Here is a 19,276-nt window from a genome sequence, read left to right as displayed (position 1 = left end):
TTAACAAAAATATGAAACATCTTTTTCTTTTAGCAATTAAAACATCTCTGTAGCTACGATATCGACAGTTTACCAAATTGCTTGATCATTGCTCGATCGAATTAATTTCTTACATTTTGTTTATGTGTAATATATAATAAATAAATGATTTAGTTCAACTTTAGATAAAATTAACGGAATTTGAGAAATAAGATTTCGCTCTATCGTATGAATTTTCCTCCTGTTTCAGAGTCTTTCTCTAATTTACCGTGATATACAGTTTCATAGCTTTATTATCTTACTATATTTGTATTAACTTAACATTTTTTAACGTACGACTTACTTAATCATGGTTTCGTACCTTCACCCTTGTAAACTATAAACTATTAATGTTTTGTATTAATTTAAATATATTTACTTTTCGAAAGTTTTCTGTCGTTTTTATTACCCTAGGGAGTTACCGTCCGATGTTTTTTTATTACTGCCTTCTTCTAGTGTGTATTTGCTGACCCTTACAATGAGATAACGATTCCAGGATGGAATTAGCTGTTCATTTAGGACATACTCTACCATATAATATAAAATGAAAATATATATTATATTTATATTTTATATATATTATATGGTCCTAAAATACACATCAAAATTAAGTTTACCTCGGAACTCTGTCAATAAATATAAAACGGTTAAATTATTAGAATAGAAATTTATTAAGTAAATTAACATTTTGCTCGAGTATAAATTTCCTTTTAGGAGTTATGCCCATCAGGTTGCATGAATTAAGAAAACTATAATGTAAAAACAGGGATATTATTATGTAATATTATAATATAGTATTTTTATTTTTTCATTAGATGTGGAATCTTTCGGGAAGGAAAAAACATCTGTTAAGATGTATTTGAATGTATTGTGTTTTGCGTGGTCGTGATATGGACTATGTTGCATAATACTACTACATTGCATAAGAACTGATCTTAAATATAATTAGAGGAGCGCCTGGAGTAAAACCATGATTATGTGTACTGTATTTAAAACACGTGCAACCACCGTAAGCCCTAATGTTGATGTTAAATTCAAATATCCAATTATTACCCTGTTTGGTTGTCCATTGAATCACTTAAAAAAAAAATTTGGTGTCTCACTTAAAAATAAATTTCAGAATGAGTCCTTAGTTAAGTTCCTGGGATGATGATATGTTCCTAAGATTTGTTTTAGTATTAGCTAGTGTTTCTGCCTTTTATCTGGAAAGTTTTGAGTTAAAATCCTGGTCAAACTCACAATTTATTTCCTGTAAAATGTTTCCTCGTGAAAAATACATGGAGAGAAGTCGTATTGGATGTAACCAATAGTTACCAAAACAATGAATAAATAATATCGAGCTACAATTACAGTTAAGAACTGCCAACTTTGATAATTTCACCATTATTTTAAAACGTTTTGATTATAAACTAAGAGATCTGTTGCGAGTGGTACAGACAGATCGACAATTGATATGAGATACCTGTTTTCTGGATAAGGCTTGATTCCACCAACCTGGAACTATGAAAGGAACTTACTACCGGTAAGAATTTGTAATCCAAACCGCTGGGCTTGATTATGTTCAAAGAAGTCTACAATATTTTCATTTTTATTGCTTTTTTTAATACCTGCAATACCCGCTCGTAAATATGAAATAAAAGTATCTTTTTCGATATGGAAATACAGGAGCCGATTTTTTAAAATCTTATTTGCAAATGAAATCCTGTCACTGAAGACAAATCTTTGAAAAGACCAAAGAAGTTTGTGATAAATTTAATTATTATACTTAGCATTTTAACTTATTTCTATTTTTAGTTTTCACACCTGCAACTCGTTTTCAAGATTAACTGTGACACTTGGTAATACAAAAATATTTTAAATAATTCATTTAGTTGTTTGTTTATAATAAGCGTTTGAATCGTACACATGAAATGAATAATTCACATTAAATGGATATTGATTAAACAAAATTTGTTGATCTAATAGCAACTAAATTTTTCATCATTTACTGAGATAAACCTGACAAATATTTTATAATTCTGAGATTAGCTGGATAGAAACAACATTATGATTGTGTAATTAGATCAAGACCTATTATAATTATTTAATAGATATACTTAATTTCATTTATGGTTTGTGTTTACGTAATACTTCATCAATAAAAATAACTGCTTTAAATTTTTTAATTAAAACTGCCAAAGATGTTTCAATAAAAAAAACCATTGCACTATCTTAATAACAAAGAAACAGTGAAACAAGACAAAGAACCAATAAAAGTAAGTGCGAAGCAAATGAAGAATTTTGACGTTGCACTTCTTAGGGTAGCTGATTCACCTCAAATCTCGGTAGACTTACAGATATAATAGATGCTGTCGCTTTCGGTACCTAACGATTTCGCTGTTGTACAGGAGATTAACCGCTAGTTATCCTTTGTATGATTGATAAGACAATTTTTTTGTGTTTTCTTTGCTTTTTATGTTCTGAACTTTATCAATGTTCTTTGAACTTATCTTTTTTTGTACTTATTTCTGTTTATTATGTATTTATTTATTATACTGTGTAAGATATGTATACATATTCACGTATAAATATATATGTACATACAGTTCTTTGAAGGATTTCAGTGGAAACCTTCTCTGCGTCATTTTTTTGAGGGGGTATTTAAATTTACTTATGGTTCCGGTAAATTGGAACTGATTGTAAATTAAAAACTACCGGCAATTTTTCTTTCAGTTTCAACTAAGATGTCTAAATAACAAATTATCGTATATGTCTGAATATAGGTCGAGATTTTTTCCAACATTTTCTCCCATAAAATGAAGGGTCAACCTATATGCGAGGCCGACTTACATTTGCAATCTAGCGGGCTTTTAAGTTGTTTCGTAGTTTATTTTTGGTTCTATATTCGTGATGGGGGACTTATTACAGTTTATGTTTATAGTAATAACTTTATACCTTCAGTTATTATTATTACTATTACTTATTATTATTATTATTATTACATATTATTTTTATTAATAAAAACACCTAATTAATGAAAAAGGATGAATGGATGAGTTTTTGATCAAAGATTGGTTTAAAATGGTTTGGTCTATAAAGTTAGGTCTTAGAACGCAGCGATCCACGTTAATATTAGATGCATTCAGGGGTTATTTTATCGAAAATGTAAAATCGGAGGGAAAAACTAAACAAGGATTTAGTTATAATACCTGTTGCTATGGCTTCACAGTTACAGGTTTTAGATGCAGTTATGAACAAACCTTTTAAAAATATTCTTATAAAGTTAAAATTATAGTTGTTGGATGCGAAGCAGCAGTCAGCTAACTGCTACAGGAAGAATAAAAAACTTTCCGTGAGTGTATTATCAACAGCATAAAGTATTAAACAAGGATTTAAAAAATGCTGCATTAGAAATACATTATGTGGAACCGAAGATGATATTCCGTGGGAAGAAAAAACAAATAACAAAACATTTTATTTTCAAAGGCAGTAGTGATGATGATAGCGTCCATTTATTCATGTGTCATGAGTGGATTTTTTGTGAAGTAGTGAAATTTTTAAGGAAGTTTTTTTCATTAAAGTGTATAAACCTATTTAAATAAAAATTTAAAGAATGCAATCATTATTATTTCATTTAAAATATTTCTTTCCAAGAATCTTATTCACAATTTTACACATTTTTATTATGATGCTATTTAGATACAACATTTAATCAGGTACGCATGATATTATAAATTAGTATGATATTGGGTTATCGACCAATATTTGAGGTCGACGTTTACGGAATCGATCAAATACGGTATTTTTGGATGGAGTAGTTGAAGCGTAGGTATGATCATATGTAAAATTATAAGATAAATCCATTTAAATTAATATTTACTACTTTATGTATAAGTTAGTTATACAGAATGTTCTACCACTAAAAAAAAAATAAATATTCATTTATCTATTCCATTATTTTATTTACTTCATTAACAGTAGCATGATGACATATAATTACCTAGTAATAGGTGAATTTTTTTTTAGCATGCGATTAAATGCCACGCCTGATAAGGATTCGAAATCAGAACCTTCCATATAGAACTAAAATTTTCATGTAGTATTTATTTATAATTTTAAATTTATTAAATAAATCCGTCCTCCATTTTCATATTAACATATTTATTTAATCACCAGAAAAAAATCATATTTTCAGATAATGGATTTCTTTTTAATAAATTATAAATTATTTACGAACGGTATGACAAAATAATATCGGTTATTTGTTTAATGTACTAGAGGGAGTGAATGATTAAATATGATCAAATAAGTAAAGAAATTAAGTTATTGGAAAGAAAGTAACATTTATTGCAGAGAACACGAGAATAGAAAAGAAAAAAGAATGTGCTATTGATTTTTGCTACACGAAAATAGATCTCTCCAAACAGTATAAAGATGAACGGAACCAAATGGTAACAAAATATCAAGATTCAGGGATTTTATTTATAAATCAGAATAATATTGAAGCTTTATTTTGTTTTGTTAGTTTCAAAAATCTTTTGCATGTATGTATAATTACGTTCCATTGAAGCATATACGGTACAAAAATAGGTTGAACAAAACTGTGTAATAGGCTATGTAATATTGTTGAATTTATTACGTAAAATAATATTTTTACAGACTCTTCAAAAAAAATTTGGTAATATTTTCAGTTGCACGATGAAATTAGAGAGTGACAATGAATTTTCATTACGTTTTGAGGTATTAGGAGTACGAAAATACCATTCGCTTAGTATTTAGTTTCCTTATATATATATGTGTGTGTGTAAGCCTATATGTAGAATGTTTTGGCTCAAAAATCTCCAAAATTAGCCGATCAATTTCATTGAATTTATATGTACTGTAGTAGTGTACCTGAAGTTGTTCATGTGAAAATTTTATGAAGATTGATTAATTCGTTCTTGATTTACGTTCAGTTTAAGATTGGCAACAGACAACATAACCTCAATTTGAGGTTATTTTGTAGTGGTGGTGTATCTTTCATACAATTTTTGCAGTAAGTCACACTGGTGAGTGAATTGAAACTTCATGCTTGTGTGTAGGTTCTACTCGTTAATCGAACGTGTGTAGTGCGTTTCTGACTGCTTAATAATAGTTTGGACGTCGGAAACGTAAAGTCGGTCTTCTTGCGCAGAACTGCACAAGAGTTTTTTATATTATATGTATTGCAGATAAATTATAATAAATTACTATTTTCTAAACATATGTTATAAAAAGATTAATACAGAAATGAAAATTGATCGATTGATTATATCGTGGAATGGCAAACTGATGTTCTATTAGAAATTAAAGTAGAAAAGCTTTTCTGAAATAAATCCCTAAATACGATTCCTCTGAAACATTTACGGTATTGTGTCGGAATACATTATTTATTTTATTTGTCTGTTAAAAGCTAAGATGAGCCCTTCAATCTCAATAATCTGAACTTTGCTATACAATTACTGTTCTATTGCGCATGCAGAAAAAATTACTTTTTCAAGAGTTTTGTTTAAAAAAGAAAAATTATTTTAATTAATGATATTAGTAATTGCACTCTGAAGTATTATTAAAAGGTTCACCTTTTTTTTTCTGAAGTATAATAATTACATTATTAAATTTACTTGACATTTTTCCCGGTACAATATAATTTCATTAATTTTGCCTCTTTTTGATTTCATTTTTTAACTAAAAAAAAATTAATTTAGTTGCATTGAAGTATTTTCATTTTTTTTTTTTGAATGCAAAATAAATTTTTTTTTAATAGACCTGAAATAAAAGTTATTCATTATTTTATTACTAGAACATTATTCGTAGTTTGTTCTTGTACTTAAATTACACAATGAATCTTTATAATAAACTTTAAATCTATCCGTATTTTTATTTCTTTATATTTAGCATTTAAAAATAAAATTTCTAATAGCATAACTAAAAAATTTCTAAAAGTTTTAAAAATCACTCATTGAAGATTTTATCCGGTAAGCCAAGAACAAAAAATGGCTCAATATAAACCGTTACAAAGCTTTATTTTTCTTAATTGTTTATTCTCTTGTTTCTCTTTGTAAAATTGTTTGTTTGTAAAGGTGTAGATGTTAAAAATAAAGGCGTTGAATACAATTGTTTAACATATTTTTGCTCATTAAAAAAAACAATATTTGAGACTGTAAACAACAATTTAAATATATATATAACATATATATATATATGTTTTCAAAATATTGCAGTAAAAATTAATATTGTATACTATTTTTGTGAAACATTGATAATATTAAAATTGGAGTATTTTTCTAATATTTAAAACAAATAATAAATAATTATTAATATAAACAAAGTAATGCAGACTTAAGTTTATAAACGCAACTTTAGTCAAGTTAAAAAAAAAAAATCAGAAAGAATAAAAGTAGTTACTATTAAAATAAAATATTGAAAATCAAGATGGATACAAACTATACCATAATTTGTAATAAAATTAGTTTTTTAAACATGGGCCTGTTGTAAATAAAAAACTATTTGGTTAAGATTAAATAGTATGATTTTAATCATTTTGGTAATTTTTTTATTAGAATTCAATCTGAAAAATATTAAGTACAATTTTATCGGCCATGAAATATGTTTTGGCTCCTACAGCAGGAAGAAATCGCTCATTCTTCCTCAGTCAGATAAAAAACTATTTATACAATACGACAGGTTGTACTGTATAATTTTTTTTTATACCACTGCATAAAAAATAATATGTTTTTTATACAGTCGTATAAAAAAATTTTTATACACTGTAATTATTTTTAAATATTATTTTATGGACCACTGTATGTTTCTTTCTCAACTCTTTTTTCTTCTCTTCTTAGTGCTTCCTGATCCTCACGATTGAGCTTTTTTCGTTCTTCTGACCAGGAACTAGGTTTTGTTTTCTTTCTCTTTACGCAATCATTGAACCTTTTAATACTCTGGACCTTCTTATCTTTTGATCATTTCGAGTTGTATGTTGTATTCTTTTATCTCTTCGATTGCCTCCTTGTACTGATTTCTTTGTGTCATTTTACTTTCCGATAAATTCTAAGATAATTTTAGTGAGTCTCTCTGGCAGCATACTCCTTATATGATTACAGAAGAATAGTTTTGTTTTCTAAAGATAGATATGAGCTTTTTGTTGTCAGGTGTAATCCCTTAAAGGTTCTTAATCAGTATTCATTTTGATCTTTTTTGGTTCAGGATCTTTCTTAGGATCTTCCTTTCTTTCCTTTCCAGTTCTTATTTCTAATAGACAAATAATGCTGGGAGATTAAAAGATGTGTTTATTTTAAAATATAAAAATCATAATCAGGAAAGATTATTGTACCAGCCAAAGCAATTGCAATATAGATATATAAATTTTATAGTTGTTATTAAATAAATTAAATTTATTGTACATTAGTTATTTAAGTATTATTAAATGTAAGAGTATAATTTATATTTATTTATTAAAGTAAATTTATTATTATTGATGAATTATGAGCAAGCATTATGATTTGTTGAAAGATAAAAAGGCTAGAATTACATAACACTAAAGACAAGGTTTTATTTTATTTTATTTAGATTAAATACATTTTTTCACTAATATACAAAAGAAAACTAAAAATCAAAATGATATTTGTAAAATTGTTTATGTTGTCTAATCTAAAGGTTGATTCATACTACAAATAGTTACAATAGAACTGATTTTATTTTATTTTTTTATGGCTATAGCATCTGTTTAAATCGTATTTTACTTTGCATGAGCATAACCCGTAACCCTATTTGATAAGTTATGTACAATATATTCTATTCTTGGTATAACTTCTGTCTTTCGACCTTTCATCGATGTAAAACGTTCAAAAATTTGTTAAAGATACAACTTTAGTTCAAGAAGACAAATATGTATAATATGCTATGAAATAAATAAATTTATATTATAAATATATATATATATATATATATATAAAAGTAATCCCTTATATAAAAGTAATAAATCCCTTATAAAGTAATATATATATATATATATATTATATATATAAAATTATATATATATATATATATATATATATATATATATAATTTAATAAAAATTTCTTTCAAAAAAAATATAAATAAATAAAATTCTTATTATTATGTATTTATTTATCTGGTTAATACAGTAAAGCATTTATTTTTCTTAAAAATTCTTTTTTATTAATTTGTTTTTAATAATGACTGTTATGAGATAAGGTGACATGAAGTAAAATTTCCAATACCGTTCCTAAATTCAAAATCACAAAAATATTTATGTTTATAATGGTTCCCTATTGATAAATAATAATCTATTAAACCGTTATAAATCTTTCAAATAAATTTAGTGAATTCATTCAATCAAAATTAATATTATCTACTGGAAAAAATTTTCCGGATAATTCTATGTAGCAAGTTTTGAATAAAGTATTTTTTTGATAAAATTTAGTCTTGAGTTAAGAAAAAATTCCAAATATTATTGTATTTATTGATAGATGAGAAATTGTAATGAAAAATAATAGAAATAAAACAAAGTGTAATATAATAAGAAAGAATAATAATAAACAGTTAAATTTTAATAAAGAACATAATACACCGAAAATTATGAAATTTCGGTATATAAGGATACGAAAAATTATAAAAGATGGACGAAGTAAGGTAGAAATAAAAAACAGACTAGCACTAGCAAGAAGGTTTCTTGCAAAAAGAACTCTGCTTAAATCAAATATCGATCTAAGAAATAAATATTCCTAAAAATATTTGTGTCGGGTGTACTGCTTTGGTAGTAAAACACGAACTGTAGGAAAATTAGAACGAAAAGAGTAGAAACCTTTGAAACGTGATGTTATTGTAGGACAATAAATCTTATAATGAGTAGGATGGAAGAGAATTTTGTGACTGAATCATATAAAGAGGCGGGTAATAATTTACCCACCTCTTTACCGATGACCAGATTTAGTTAATTTGCTGATAGAGGGCTATTTAGAGGGTAAAATCTGTTACTAATACAGAGATTAGAATGTTTAAAAAAGATAATGAGATCATAGAATGTAGTAATTATATTAACGTGAAAACATTAGTTAAAAAAAAAAGGAATGAAAAAGATCTTCCAGACAGTCAAACAATCCAAAAACAATTCTGCTACATACTATCAAAATAGTACTTAATAGTATTAGCAAAGTATATAGTATACTTTGTTTTTCCTGTTTAGCCTCCGGGAATTACCGTTCACGTATTACTTCAGAAGATGATTGAGGATGATATGAATGAGTGTAAATGAAGTGTAGTCTTGTACAGACTCAGTTCGACCATTCCTGAGATTTGTGGTTATTTGAAACCTAACCACCAAAGAATATCGATATCCACGATCTAGTATTCAAATCCGTACAAAAATAAATTACTTTATTAGGACTTGAATGCTGGAACTCTCCACTTCGAAATCAGCTGATTTGGGAAGACGCGTTCACCACTAGAACAACCCGTTGGATTATATAGTATTCTTAGTACTAGCAAAGTATAGTTAATAGTATAGCAAGCTAATTAACTGTGGGCCATTTGCAATAAGTTCAAAGAAATTTTATGTGATAAAAACTTTATTCTTTTGAAACAGATTTGTTTCTGGTTATAAAACTGTTAATATTGGAGTCCTTTGTAGAATTCCGTAATTGAATTAATTTTCAATGCCAATTCGCTGTTATATATGGTTCACTTATTTTGACTGTTATAAACGTTTATTTTGAGTACTCCAAGGGTTATGTTACATAATAATGTGTGTTCTGATTTATACAGGATAAAATTACTCAACTTATATTTTTTAATCGGTGTGTATATGGTTTTTTCAGTTATCGATTATTTTTTCTCAAAATGTTAAAAGTGCATCTAATTTATTTTTGTTTTTTTACTATTTGAATAAGAAAACATGAACAGTAATTAAAAATTAATCATTATTATTCAGGAAAGAAATTGTATTTAAAGATGTAATTTTAATTGCAATTAAACATTTCCTATCAACCAAATCAGTGATCGTAAAGTTTATATGAAGATAACTAACTAATGGTTTGTGTTTAGATAGTAAATTCGCAATAGATCTAATTATGTAACTCAAAATAAAATTTAATTTTACGAAAATATTAGAAAACCGTAATATTTGAAGTAATGAATTAATTAACTTCGAATATTTAAACCATAATTTACGGTAATTTTTAAATTTAACATTAGAGCATTTTATTTAGATATACAATTCAAAATAATGGTGAGGATACGTTTTTTATAGAAATGATAAATTAAGAATAAATAATTAATTTATTATATCTGTTAATTGCTATTACTTAATGATTATACTTGACCTGACTTGAAAATATGTCTCTCGAAAATAAAATAGCCATAACCAGACTTCAATGATCTTTGCCGGAATTGTCAGGCTTAGCAAATGAGCAGTGTAATTATTTTTCCGGTTGCCTACATAAGTGAACTGAATATACAATAACATGTTACCATGCGAATTCCAACGAATACTAATGTTGTACTGATATTTCGTGTGTACAAATATGTATTTCGAGTTGGTCATTTGGTCCGTAATGGAATTAAAAAAAAAAATTATTTTTTAATTAAAGATTTTACATTTGATTACTCTGTATTCGATATCTGACTGAGTCAAATTTAATTTTTCTTTATTTATTGATAAAATATAAGGCAGTATAAATTTTACAAATCGATTACGTGGTAACGTGAAAAAAAGTTAAATAAAATAAGATTTCCATAAAAATATTTCGCAGTTACATATATAAGTGATATTAATATTGCGTGGTTGCTATATCAGCCCTTTTATTATTATCTCCTTCTTGTTCTATAACATTCTTCGATGATTCAACAAAATTTTATCGACTAACCTTTAGTAATCCAAGGGGGAATATTGAAAAATAATAAATACAATTCTCAACTTATTTTTACCTCTTTTTTTTTTGCTTTTGTTTCGAAGTTAAAAACTGTCATAAAGTTTACCAGATCTTCCAGTTCAATAAGAAATTTTGTTATGTCTTGAGAAATATAGAAGTTAACAATTTACGTAGTATCTTTGACTATATAGAGTTAAAATGACTTATCAAATAAGTTATTATAATAATTTTATTATAATGAAAAGAAATCCTATTTTAAAGGTTTTACGATAATTTTACTTCGTACTAATCTCTATTAATCATGTGTAGAAATTAAAAAATTGATGTGAACACCACATAACTTCCTTGTACGCCTATTAAATTACATACACCCGATTTTTTTAAGTGAAAAGTACATAAAATTTATTAAATTAATAACTTTTGATATTTTTTTTCATTGTTATTATGGAATTATTATTTAATGTATTTTTTTTTTACAATCAGAGGTTAATAATTATTAATAAATCAATATTTAAATTAAAAAAAAGTTAAAAAAAGGAGATGAAATCTGATTCGAAGAGATGTATGTGCCTTATAAGATCCAAATGTTTCATTAATTAAAATTTTATTTGGCTATAACTCTGGACCCAATGAAAATATACCAGTTATCATATATCGTTGAAAAGATCTCAATGGAGGCTTATTTCTGCAGTTAAGAAAAGGTCCAAAATCCAGATTTCTTTTTGATTTTAAGCTTTTTTGGTCACTTTCGGTTCATACGATTGCAATCAAAAGGAAAGGTGCACAACTAGATGTTACAACAGTCCTAAATTCAAAATTTTAACATCCTACAGCTAATCGTTTTTGAATTATACGAGATGAATACATATGTATGTATACACGTCACTCCGAAACTAGACAAAATTAATATTTCCGTTGGAATCTGAAAACCGAAAGAAATTTTTCGCGATCACAATCACCATTGCAACACACAAGTGAGTTTCTGTTACATCCTTAGCCACGTGGGAATTGCGGGCAATGAACGTGAAAATTCCGTTGCTAAAGACACATGTAGTCAACCTTCCTTCACCACTCGTGTTACTACATGGGATTTTATTAATTGTGTAAAACACGCTCTTCGAGCAAAGTGGCAAGGGGACTGCTACAGTTGATCATAAACTCCGGTACATTAAAGACACTGTGTTGCCTTGGGACTCGTCAAGCAGATACCTTCGTCGAGAGGTCCTTTGTCGATTACGGTTAAACCGTACCAGTCACTCACGGGCATCTGATGTCAGGAGTAAACGCACCAGTATGACTACGATACAACTGCCCACTTGACTGTGCGCCACATCCTTGTGGATTACATATGTTATGCGACCTTGCATCGTAAATTTAAATTGTCCAGGAACATTCATCGAATTTTGGGTGATGATAAAGAAGTTTTAGAACGAGTGTTTTTATTTCTTCAATATATTAGTATTTTAAATAGCATTTAATGTTGTTGATATTGTAATTGTTATGAATTTCATATTAAATCTTTAATCTTTCTGTTTAAGAGGTAGCCCCCTTACACTCCTCTCGGAGTTATTTCATTTTAGTTTTATATATATATATATATATATATATATATATATTATTATTTTTTATATTTTATATATATATATTTTTTTTTAAGTACGATTTATTTTTATGATTTTGTCTGTGATAGTAGTTGTTTGTTTCTGTTTTTAATATTTTCGTTTAAGATTTTATTTTGTTTTTAGTTTTGGTTTTGTTATATTTTATATTTAACGTTTTTGTTTCCTGGGCAATGATTACGTGAAAACGTTTTTCGTCCCTGAAGAAAAAAATACAGATACAGAAGATAATAAGGAAAATAACTGATTTTTTTTTTGAGCTAAATTATTATTTTGATGAAAAAAAAAGTTATATTAACGTAACATAGAATTTTGCCATTAAAAGGGGTGATTTTAGCGACTACTTAGCCTATTTAAATTAATTTCAGTAAAATTATTTGGTGAAAATATGTAAGTTATATAATATTTGGTTACACTACTTTCAGCTGCGTAAACTTTACTTTCGTCTGTCCCAAAAATTTAGCTAAACCTTTTTTTCTGTCTTATAATAATCTTTTATATTTTACGGTTCATTATTTTATATTGCGATAATATAAAAATATATATATTTCATATAAATATTTAGCAATCAGATTCATGTTTGGTTTAACGTATTCAGGTTGCTTAGTTGGTTGGTTGGAATGTTGGTGTAGTACTAATATTTCATTAGCAGGTTCTAAGTTCCATTCCCAGGATTATTAACATTTTTAAAGTTTCTGATCATTTTATCATTACCATTATCAGATAAAGTAATAAATTCCTGTATAGAGGAGCAACGTTTAAATTACTTTAATTTGAAATTTACAATTTTTTTATTTTTTTATTTTGTAGCCGAATTGAAATTTCCTGTTTCGGTTATGCTCAAAGTTTAATCTATCTTTAAAGAAAGTTATATAAGTATACTGGTGTGTCAAATTTTGTATTTATCCTTTTCGTATTACAATCGGCTCAAATTTAGATATACACGTTTACTATCCATACATCAGAACTAGTATCAAATCTTAAATAATTTTAGTGCGCGTACGCGCTAACAACCCACCCTCCCAAATATACACACGACCGAGCGTTTTTTATCATAAATTAAAAACAAACTATTGAGAGTTAAAAACAAAAAAAAAGTTATTCAGAGATTCATATTAAATTATAGAACTGATTATTTACCGTGCTTAATTTTTCTATGAGTAGAAAAAAAACAATAAGTGGATGTTATTATAGTAATTCTGATACTATTAGAAAAATGTTGTATGATAAAAATGAATGTTATTGCATGACGTTTTGCAGTTATTATTATTTATTCTGAGGTTATTCACATTTGTTCTAAATTTATAAAATAATAGTACTTTTTAATGTACGTAAATGGATACATCTAATTGAGGGTTATTTCAAAATTTAAAACGACTCCTTTTACATTTCACTTCCCGTTCTTAGTCGTATATTATCATACAACTCTCTTTGTAGAGTTAACACTTAATAAAGCCTTGAAAGTGTTGTTATTTTTATTTCGTTTGTATCTTTTTTATTTATTATTCTGTTGATTCACATTAATAATAATAATAATAATAATACTAACGTATGAGTTATTGAACGAATTCAGATGAATTTAAAAAAATATATATTTAAGTACGTTAGTGTAATAGTAATTTAATATCAAAGAAGTTAAAGAAAAAACACCTTTAAATAATGTTACAGTACCATTTTGTAGCTTTTTTCTTAATAAAACGATATGGTTTTAATTGCACAATTCAACGGAAAATTTTCAGTAATGAATTCTTTTTGATGTTAAATCGCATACGCTTCACGAGATCTATTAAAAAGAAGGGCGAAATGCTAAAAATAGTCAGCGTATTGAAAATGCTGGTAGACAATTTTAGTACAGTTAGCTTTATAGATTCTGTTTTCCTTTTTTAATCTTTTTATATATTTAAGAGGAAACTTCTACAGCACGCTTAGTCCATGTTCAAATTTTAGTAATATGACATATTTTTGTTGTATTTTTATTTTTTAAGCTCAATGTGAGCTAAAACGTCCTTCAATCGGTTATAAAGGCTATAAACGTACTGATTTAACTATAATATAGTACTCGTAAGTATAATCGCTTTTTCTGATACTCAAATAATACCAAAAATATTATAAATAAAAAAAGAAATTCAGTTGATTTTATGAAATAATTTTATATTATAAAATTTTATATAGCTGCAATATTATTATTTCTAAAATAAAAACATATATAAATTATAATAATCTATATAACTCTGAAGCAAGAATAATTTTTCATTTTTCATTTTCTCCCCTACTTCAAAAAGTATCCGATATTTGAAAATCTGTTTAATGAACAAATTAGTCTATTATTAAAAATATAAGGAATAACGCCATGGAAAATACATGCATGTTGTTATCATTAATTGCTGGTATGAAATCAAAGTAATTTCCGAATCAAATTTATTTTCTAAAAAGAAAGTAATGTATAAATTTCTATACTTTATGTAATACGTTTATCAACTAATACTATTCGAAAACGGTAAAATAGTTGAACTGTAATAAAAATGTTTACAAATATACAAGTAAAATTTAAATATTAGGCAGAATTCGATTTACTTTTGTTTAATGTTATCTCCTGAAAAGATTATTAATGTGAAGACTGAGAGGAAGAAGTTTTCCAAGATATACACAAGAATAAAATGAACATAGAAACGAGAGACTTTACAAAGATAAAGATAAATAATGTCCATTTACCACAAGGTAAAGAAGGCCCCAAAGAAGTCAGCTTCCTTGTAGAGACTACAAGGAATTTAACTTTTAAATTAGTTGTAATATTAAAATATGAATTTAACTTTAAAATTAGTTGTATTAATTAAAAATGAAATAAAAGATTAAATGACATAGAAAATGTTTATAAAAGATTTGTCTATCAAAAGAGTTTTGAATAGTATTTTATTGAAACCCGTGTTATTAAGGTTTTTAAAAAACGGACAAGATACTAAATGTCTAAAAAGTTCTCCAATTAAGAGGGGTTGTAGAGAAAAGTTTTGTAACGCTGAATATTCTACGTCCAGTCATTTTAATTTAAAAAAGCATTCACAAAAGCGAAAAAAGCCAGTATAATTTTCGTTTCCATATATACTTTTTTCATCTTCATATTAATACTCTTTTTCTTTTCAGGTATCTTTAAACGTGTTTAACGATTAGAAACAAATTCTTATAATTTAAATTATTCTAGCGCATTAAATAGAAAACTGTTGTAGTTTTTTCTCAGAAGATTACCTTACTTATTGGTTAATTATATTTCTCTAGTTATATGTTTTTACTTCTACAGATGAACACGTCCCTATTAATTATTAGTATGATGTGGAAAAATAAATCACAGGGTTTAGAAAATACAACTCCAACGTATGATTTCACGAATAGGAGTCGGATTTACAACATAAAACTAACAAAATGTTGTTGAATTTGTTTAAATTTGTATTTTCAATACAATTTATTTATTTTTAATATCATTAGAATTATTTGCCTTTAACAACTACCGCTTCAACCATAATAAAACAAATCTAATCCTACTAAAAAGTAATTGCTGCTTCTACACCCGTTTAATCGTAGAAATTATTTTTTATTTCATTCCCCAATTTACAAAATCAATTGCGATGTGTAAGGAACATACCGTATAGCACATGAAATACAGTCCACATTTGCGTAATAAGAACACATACATCTGTGTAATTTTATTCGCATTTACATACTGATGAAAAATTTCACTAAAGAAGTTTGTACCGGGAATGTGAAACGGAAATTTTTAGCATTCGAAATATGCCATACCTGATCGGGATTTGAACCTCCGGGTGAAAGATCGATACGCTACCACTACCCCATGGAAATAGGCAGAGTGGTAGATTTGTTTTTAATTTTCATTATATTTCATATTCATATTTAACAAAAAAAAAGTAAAACACATTAATAATACTTTTTAATTCTTGTTTGAATATCAACTTAGAAAGTCTGGTACCAAATTAAGGATTTGTAAAAATTTGTTGATATTTGGTTTTTATTTAGCACCGACCACTTTATGTTGAATATATTTTTTAAGTACTTACTCTTTTTATCAGTAAAACAAAACGCAGTTTTAAATATTAGAAATATTTTCACATTTTAAGGAAGTTAGGAATTTAAGATCATCAATTTTTTTGTCAGATTACAGAATATCAGTAATGATTCTAAAATATTTCCACTGAAAATATTGAAAATTATTGTTTTCAGGATTGGTGCAGAAGTCTTTCCCCAAGGCTTGTAATTTATCTTGAACGTCAAGGCTGAATTAGAATCATATTGGAATCGAAATCTATTTTTAATTCGTAAATTATAATTATTTTATAACAAGAGTCGATTTAATTATAAATAAAAAAGACAATACACGGAATTTAACTCCAAGTTGCTTTAGTTTCTGAATCTGATCTATTGGTCAGGAATAGGGTTATTTTTTTGAGAGAAAATTTTAGACGGGTAAGAAGCATTGTTTCTAGGAATTTTTACGTGATAATATATTGACTGGACAGTAAGAACTAGCTAAAGAAATTAGTCTGTTAAATAATTTAAAACTTCGTAAAGTTTTTTTGAAATTCATTACGAGCATAATTTTAAATAAAGATAATTTTAAATTTTATTGAATCACCATTAATCTTACTGAGATGCTTATCGGATATGTAATAACAGTAACAAATTTCAGTAAACTATGAAAATAATTATATCGATTAGAAATTAAAAATAAAAACATCACTTGTGTAAATAAAAAACTTCTTTCAAAAGCAAAATCTGTGAAATTTAATATTAAATTCTTTTTGAGTTAATAACTTATCTGTATCGAATAACTAATGTAACTTAAATTATTATTTTATGGTGGTAGAATTATTTAAGTTCTAAAGATACAATTTTCTAAAAAAAATTTCATTTGAATTACATTTAAAAATATATAAATATGTTAAAAAATAATTGGGTTAAAAAATTATTTTTATTCAACAATCATTTCTGGTGTTTAAAATAATAAATTTACCACAAAGAAGAAATTCAGAATGAAATCCTTCATTGGTTGCATCTTCTTTTTTTTGTTGTTCTCAAATTTTAAGTATTAGATTCTGGATCGCTCGGTTTTTGCATCACCCAATCAGGCCTATCTGAATTTTTAACTGCCGACATTTAAAGTTAGTCCTCCGTAGTTACGTAGCCAGATTTTTCCTTTATAAAAATTAAATTATTTCATTTTTTTATTAAATTTTATTGGTGACTATCATTTGTCGAAATTACTTTCGGTTGATAAGATTTTAGGTAGGCGATTTTTTTTTTATTTCGGTTCTTACATTAATCAGAATATTGAGAAAAAAATTTAAGCGAATTATCTTAATTATCTATATCCATTATCTTCATTATCATAAATTTACATAGGAAATTTCTCCCTTTCTAATGGTTATTTGTGTAGCAGTCACGTTTAATACGATAAACTTTTTTTAAATCTAGTTATGTATAAATTTCCAAATAACAATGTAAGAGTTCTGGACTATCACGAATAATATTAAGGAATTTATATTGGTATATTCAATTATATATTTTTATATAAATACTACTTTACATTAACGTAAGAAGTATAACACTTCTATACATTCATCAAAAAGTTTTCAAAAATATATTTATAGCCAGTGGTTGGTAAAACGAAGCTACCGTTAGACAATACGATGATGCTAAATATCATTTAGTATCAGGGATTACTGTACAAAGACATCCCTTCCCTTAGATAATCAATTTTTCTTTTATACCTACTTTTTTCTTCTTTTTTTATTCACTTTGTTTTCCGAAAAGTATTTAGTGGTTTTATTACTTATTCCATGGTGTTTTTTCTTTTAAAATTATTTACAGAGACTTTAATTAAAGGACGTGAAAAATGTCTGGGTTGGATTAAAAACGGAAGATATGATTATAGCTGGTTTATATTTTCATTTAAATATGAGAAGGCGTTTAATAATGCGTTTCTATGACAACTATACACAATATCTAGAACAACTTCCGTATTCTTATTTTTTTCTTACACAAAAGCCTATAATCTTATTTAAATGCTATTTACTACTTCTTTCATATACGTATAATTGAAATTTTAATATGGGTATTTTAATTTTAACTTCTCAAATAGATTTAAGCCATTCAGCTACCATATTTAATAATTTTAAGATTCAAATTCATTTATTAATAAATCCATTTTGTTGTTCTTATTGAATCAGGATCTGTAATTTTGATGCAGATTTTTTTTAAATTTGATTCAGAATCTTTCGGAAAGGTTTTTCTTTATTTTTAACACTTTAAAAAAAAAATAGTTTCCTTCTATCTCATAGTAAAATTTCAAATTTTTAGTCAGTTAATTTAAAAATTAACAGCTAAAATAGTTGGGAAAATTTTCATAAATTTTTTGTAAAATAATGATCAGGATTTTAGTACTGACATAAAACGCTTCCAAAGAATTTCAAGTCAGAAAAGTCAATTTCAAGTGGGTTTCAAGTCAGAAAATATTTCCAAGAGATTTTTGATTCAGATAATAGAAATTAAAAAATATAAAGATTAATTATAATTAAAAGAATTTCTAATATTTTTCATGCTGATTTTTCGATAGGTGGTTTTTTGAATTGTTTTCTTTCTCTTAATACTATTAAGGACGGAGATAGAGTTCATTAGATATGTAAAAATTAATGCAAAAAAACTTAATTTTAAATTTATAAAAAGATTTTACTTGGAATATACCTT

The 19,276-nt window shown here is 26.2% G+C and overlaps 1 protein-coding gene across 2 annotated transcripts in view; it reads right to left on the bottom strand.

The window, feature by feature from the left end:
* LOC142318820 (uncharacterized) overlaps positions 1 to 19,276 on the bottom strand; it is a 191,526-nt gene that overhangs the window by 16,903 nt on the left and 155,347 nt on the right. The window lies entirely within an intron of this gene.

The sequence above is a fragment of the Lycorma delicatula genome, chromosome 2, assembly GCF_047948215.1.
Source record: "Lycorma delicatula isolate Av1 chromosome 2, ASM4794821v1, whole genome shotgun sequence".
Classification (NCBI taxonomy): domain Eukaryota; kingdom Metazoa; phylum Arthropoda; class Insecta; order Hemiptera; family Fulgoridae; genus Lycorma; species Lycorma delicatula.
Note: the sequence above shows the minus strand (reverse complement) of the source record. Positions and strands in the feature narration are given on the sequence as shown.